Below are 6,045 nucleotides of genomic sequence, written 5' to 3'. Positions count from 1 at the left end.
TTTCTCATAGATGCAAATAACAGCCCTAAATCCGGGCATTGTGCCTGGCCTGTATTTAAGGCAGAGACAAGAAAAAGAGAGATAGAGCCAGCCCTGCCTGTGTATTTTATCAGGAGAGAAAAAAATCTTCCTAGAAACCACTGAGCACACATCTGCTTCTACCTTATTTATGAGGACTGAGTCAGATGGCCACCCCTTGCTACAGGGAGTCTAGGAAAGGAAATTTTTCCTAACTATTGAGAGTGGAAAGAGGAAAGTTGGGAAAACAGCTAGTGGTTAACCAAACTAAAGTGACTTTCATATTATCGAACTCATTCAATGACATCACTATCCTTTGGGCAAGTGCTAGACCTCATATTGTCCAGCGTCTCCAGAGGAGCTACCATCATGATGTGTACTGGAGTGTAAAAGATGAGCAGTTATATGGACAAGGGAGAATCAATGTAAATGAAAACCCCACCAACGTCTAAAGATTGGAAGTGATGAGAACACACTAACCAGGTTCAATTTTGCACAAAAGCAGTAAGTTGAACAAGAAAGGTATGAGTTTGAGAGATATTTCACTACTGTCAATTGAGTGTCATTGGCCTCTTTCAACATTATTACCTTAATAACATTTGTTTTCTGTTTATTATAACACTAGGGGCCCAGTGCACAAATTCATGCACCTTTTTTTTTTATTTATTTTTTTTATTTTTTTTATTTTATTTTATTTTTTTATTTTTTTTTATTTTTCGCTAAAAGTATTACAAAGTGTATTACATAAGTGTCCTTTTTTCCCCCCCGCCCTTGACAGACCCCTGCCCTCCCTTACCCCCCAGTGTCTTATGTCCATTAGTTATGGTTATATGGATGCATACCAGTCCTTCGGTTGATCTCTTAATACCCTCCCTCCTCCCCCCCAACCCTCCCTGGCCTTCCCACTGCAGTTTGACAATCAGTTTGAGGCAGCTCTGCCTCTGTATCTATTATTGTTCAAAAGTTTGTAATGGTCTTTATTATCCATGAATGAGTGAGATCATGTGGTATTTTTCCTTCATTGACTGGCTTATTTCACTTAGCATAATGCTCTCCAGTTCCATCCATGCTGTTGCAAATGGTAAGAATTCCTTCTTTTTTACAGCAGCATAGTATTCCATCATGTAGATGTACCACAGTTTTCTAATCCATTCATCTACTGATGGGCACTTAGGCTGTTTCCAGATCTTAGCTATGGTGAATTGTGCTGCTATGAACATCGGGGTGCATATATCCTTTCTTTTTTTTTTTTTTTCTTTTTTTTTCTTTTTTTTTCTTTTTTATTTTTTTTTTTATTTTTCGCTTAAAGTATTACAAAGGGTATTACATAAGTGTCCTTTTTTCCCCCCCGCCCTTGACAAACCCCTACCCTCCCTTACCCCCCAGTGTCTTATGTCCATTAGTTATGCTTATATGCATGCATACAAGTCCTTCGGTTGAACTCTTACTCCCCTCCCTCCTGCCCCCCAACTCTCTCTGGCCTTCCCACTGCAGTTTGACAATCAGTTTGAGGCAGCTCTGCCTCTGTATCTATTATTGTTTAAAAGTTTGTAATGGACTTTATTATCCATGAATGAGTGAGATCATGTGGTATTTTTCCTTCATTGACTGGCTTGTTTCACTTAGCATAATGCTCTCCAGTTCCATCCATGATGTTGCAAATGGTAGGAGTTCCTTCTTTTTAACAGCAGCATAGTATTCCATCGTGTAGATGTACCAAAGTTTTCTAATCCATTCATCTACTGATGGGCACTTAGGCTGTTTCCAGATCTTAGCTATGGTGAATTGTGCTGCTATGAACATCTGGTTACATATATCCTTTCTGATTGGTGTTTCTGGTTTCTTGGGATATATTCCTAGTAGTGGGATCACAGGGTCAAATGGGAGTTCCATTTCCAATTTTTTGAGGAACCTCCATACTGCCTTCCATAGTGGCTGCACCAGTCTGCATTCCCACCAGCAGTGCACAAGTGTTCCTTTTTCTCCACATCCTCTCCAGCACTTGTCGTTTGTTGATTTGTTGATGGTGGCCATTCTGACAGGTGTGAGATGGTACCTCATTGTTGTTTTGATTTGCATCTCTCGGATGATTAGTGACTTTGAGCATGTTTTCATATGTCTCTTGGCTTTCTGAATGTCCTCTTTTGAAAGGTGTCTATTTAGATCCTTTGCCCATTTTTTGATTGGATTGTTTATCTTCTTTTTGTTAAGTTGTATGAGTTCCCTATAAATTTTGGAGATTAAGCCCTTATCAGATATGACGTTGGCAAATATGTTTTCCCAAGAGGTGGGTTTTCTTGTTGTTTTGTTGATGGTTTCTTTTGCTGTGCAGAAGCTTTTTATTTTGATGTAGTCCCATTTGTTCAGTTTCTCTTTAGTTTCAACTGCCCTAGGAGCTGTATCAGTGAAGAAATTGTTTTGGCATAAGTCTGAGATTTTGTTGCCTTTGTATTCTTCTAGAATTTTTATGGTTTCCTGTCGTACATTTAAGTCCTTTATCCATTTTGAGTTTATTCTTGTGTATGGTGTAAGTTGGTGGTCTAGTTTCATTTTCTTGCATATATCTGTCCAATTTTCCCAACACCATTTATTGAAGAGACTATCTTGGCTCCATTGTATGTTCTTGCCTCCTTTGTCAAAAATTAATTGAGCATATTGGTTCGGGCTAATTTCTGGACTCTCTATTCTATTCCACTGGTCTATATGTCTGTTCTTGTGCCAGTACCAGGCAGTTTTGAGAACAGTGGCTTTGTAATACAGTTTGATATCTGGCAATGAGATCCCACCTACTTTGTTCTTTCTCAGGATCGCTGCAGCTATTCGGGGTCTTTTTTTATTCCAGATGAATTTTTGGAGAGTTCGTTCTAGATCTTTGAAGAAGGCCATTGGTATTTTAATGGGAAGTGCGTTGAATGTATAGATTGCTTTGGGTAGTATGGACATTTTAATGATGTTGATTCTACCAATCCAAGAACATGGTATGTTCTTCCATCTGTTTATGTCTTCCTCTATCTCTTTTTTCAACGTCCTGTAGTTTTCTGAGTAGAGGTCTTTAACCTCTTTAGTTAAGTTTATTCCTAGGTATCTTAATTTTTTTGGTGCGATGGTAAATGGGATTGTTTTTCTAATCTCTCTTTCTGAAAGTTCACTATTGGTGTATAGAAATGCCTCAGATTTCTTGGGATTAATTTTGTATCCTGCTACATTGCCAAATTCATGTATTAAGTCTAGTAGCTTTTTGATGGAGTCTCTAGGGTTTTGTACGTATAATATCATGTCATCTGCAAATAAGGACAGTTTTACTTCCTCTTTTCCAATTTGGATGCCTTTTATTTCTTCTTCTTGCCTAATTGCAATGGCTAATACTTCCAGTACTATGTTGAACAGGAGTGGCGAGAGTGGGCATCCCTGTCTTGTTCCTGTTCTTAGGGGAAATGGTGTTAGTTTTTGTCCATTGAGTATGATGTTGGCTGTGGGCCTGTCATATATGGCTTTTATTATGTTGAGGTATGATCCTTCTATTCCCACCTTTCTGAGAGTTTTTATCAAAAATGGGTGTTGGATTTTGTCGAATGCTTTTTCTGCATCAATTGATATGACCATGTGGTTTTTTTCTTTCAATTTGTTTATGTGATGTATCACATTTATTGATTTACGGATGTTGTACCATCCTTGCATCTCTGGGATAAATCCTACTTGGTCATGGTGTATGATCCTTCTGATGTACTGCTGGATCCGATTTGCTAAGATTTTGTTGAGGATTTTGGCATCTATGTTCATGAGGGATATTGGCCTGTAATTCTCTTTCATTGTGATGTCTTTACCTGGTTTTGGTATTAGGGTGATGCTGGCTTCATAGAATGAGCTTGGAAGTGTTCCTTCCTCTTGAATTTTTTGTAGTAGTCTGAGGAGGGTAGGTTTTAGTTCTTCCTTGAATGTTTGGTAGAACTCCCCTGTGAAGCCGTCTGGCCCTGGGCTTTTGTTTGCTGGAAGCTTTCTGATGACTGCTTCAATTTCTTCCATCGTTATTGGCCTATTGAGATTTTTAGATTCTTCCTGATTGAGTTTTGGAATGTTGTATTTTTCTAGGAATTTGTCCATTTCCTCCAGGTTGTCTAGTTTGTTGGAGTAGAGTTGTCCGTAGTATTGTTTAACAATCATTTGTATTTCTTTGGGGTCTGTTGTTATTTCGCCTCTATCATTTCTGATTTGGTTTATTTGGGACCTCTCTCTTTGCTTCTTGGTGAGCCTGGCTAGGGGTTTGTCAATCTTGTTTATCCTTTCAAAGAACCAGCTCTTGGTTTCATTGATTTTCTGTATTGTTTTTTTGGTCTCTATTTCATTGATTTCTGCTCTAATCTTTATTATCTCCTTCCTTCTGCTCACTCTGGGCTTTTCTTGTTGCTCTCTTTCTAATTCTTTGAGTTGTAGAGTTAGATGATTAACTACCATTTTTTCTTGTTTTTTGAGGTAGGCCTGTAGAGCTATAAACTTCCCTCTCAGGACTGCTTTCATTGTGTCCCAGAGGTTTTGGATTGTTGTGTTTTCATTGTCATTAGTGTCCAGGATGTTTTTAATTTCTTCTTTGATGTCATCGGTAACCCAATCAATATTTAATAACATGCTATTCAGCTTCCAAGTGTTTGAGTATTTTGGGTTGTTTTTATTGTGGTTTATTTCTAACATTATGCCATCGTGGTCTGAGAAGATGCTTTTTATGATTTCAATCTTCTTGAATTTGTGGAGACTTTGCTTGTGACCCAATATGTGGTCTATTTTTGAATATGTCCCATGAGCACCTGAGAGGAATGTATATTCCGCAGCTGTGGGGTGAAGTGTTCTGAAGATGTCAATTAAGTCCATCTGATCTAGTGAGTCATTTAGGATTGCTGTTTCTTTGCTGAGTTTTTGTCTAGCGGATTTATCCAGTGATGTTAGTGGTGTATTAAAGTCCCCGACTATGATTGTATTGTTGTCGATCTCTCCCCTGATACCTTCCAGGAGTTTTCTTATGTATGTGGGTGCTCCTGCATTGGGTGCATATATGTTTATCAGGGTTATATCCTCTTGTTGTATTGATCCCTTTAGTATTATGAAGTGGCCTTCCTTATCTCTGGTTATGGCCTTCACTTTGAGGTCTATTTTGTCGGATATAAGTATTGCTACCCCAGCTTTTTTTTCATTTCCATTTGCCTGAAAGATATTTTTCCATCCCTTCACTTTCAGTCTGTGTGAGTCCCTTCTAATGAGGTGGGTCTCTTGTAGACAGCAAATGTATGGGTCATGTTTTTTTATCCATTCAGCCACTCGATATCTTTTGATTGGACCATTTAGTCCATTTACATTTAAAGTTATTATTGAAAGGTACTTGTTTGTAGCCATTTCTATTTTTTTGTGGCTGCTTTCTTTCTGGGCTTTTTATTTCTTCTTTTTACACCAGTCCCTTTAGCATTTCTTGCATTGCTGGCTTGGTGGTGATGAACTCCCTTAGCCTTTTTTTGTCTGTGAAGCTTCTTATTTCCCCTTCAATTTTGAATGATAGCCTTGCTGGATAGAGTATTCTTGGATTCAGTCCTTTGCTTTGCATCACTTTGTAGATTTCCGTCCATTCTTTTCTGGCCTGATGTGTTTCTGTTGAGAAATCGTTTGATAATCTGATGGGGGACCCTTTGTAGGTAACTCTCTGTTTCTCTCTTGCAGCCTTTAAGATTCTCTCTTTGTCTTGTACATTTGCCATCGTTATTATGACGTGTCTTGGTGTCGGTCTTTTGGGGTTCATCTTGCCTGGGACTCTCTGTATTTGTGTAACTTTTTTCTTCCCCATATCTGGGAAGTTTTCTGTCATTATTTCTTCAAATAGATTTTCTAATCCTTGCTGCTCTTCTTGTCCTTCTTGCAGCCCTATTATGCGTATGTTACTTCGTTTCATGTTGTCCTGAAGCTCCCTTAGGCTCTCCTCCTGTTTTTTAATTCTTTTCTCCAGTTGCTGTTCAGATTGAGCTTGTTTCTCTGCCTTATCTTCTAACT

Source organism: Myotis yumanensis, unplaced genomic scaffold (genome assembly GCF_028538775.1).
Source record: "Myotis yumanensis isolate MYYU_CA2020_CCGP unplaced genomic scaffold, mMyoYum1.0.hap1 SCAF_2, whole genome shotgun sequence".
In the NCBI taxonomy this organism is placed as follows: Eukaryota; Metazoa; Chordata; class Mammalia; order Chiroptera; family Vespertilionidae; genus Myotis; species Myotis yumanensis.
The sequence above is the reverse complement of the archived record's forward strand: the minus strand, read 5'-3'. Positions refer to the sequence as shown.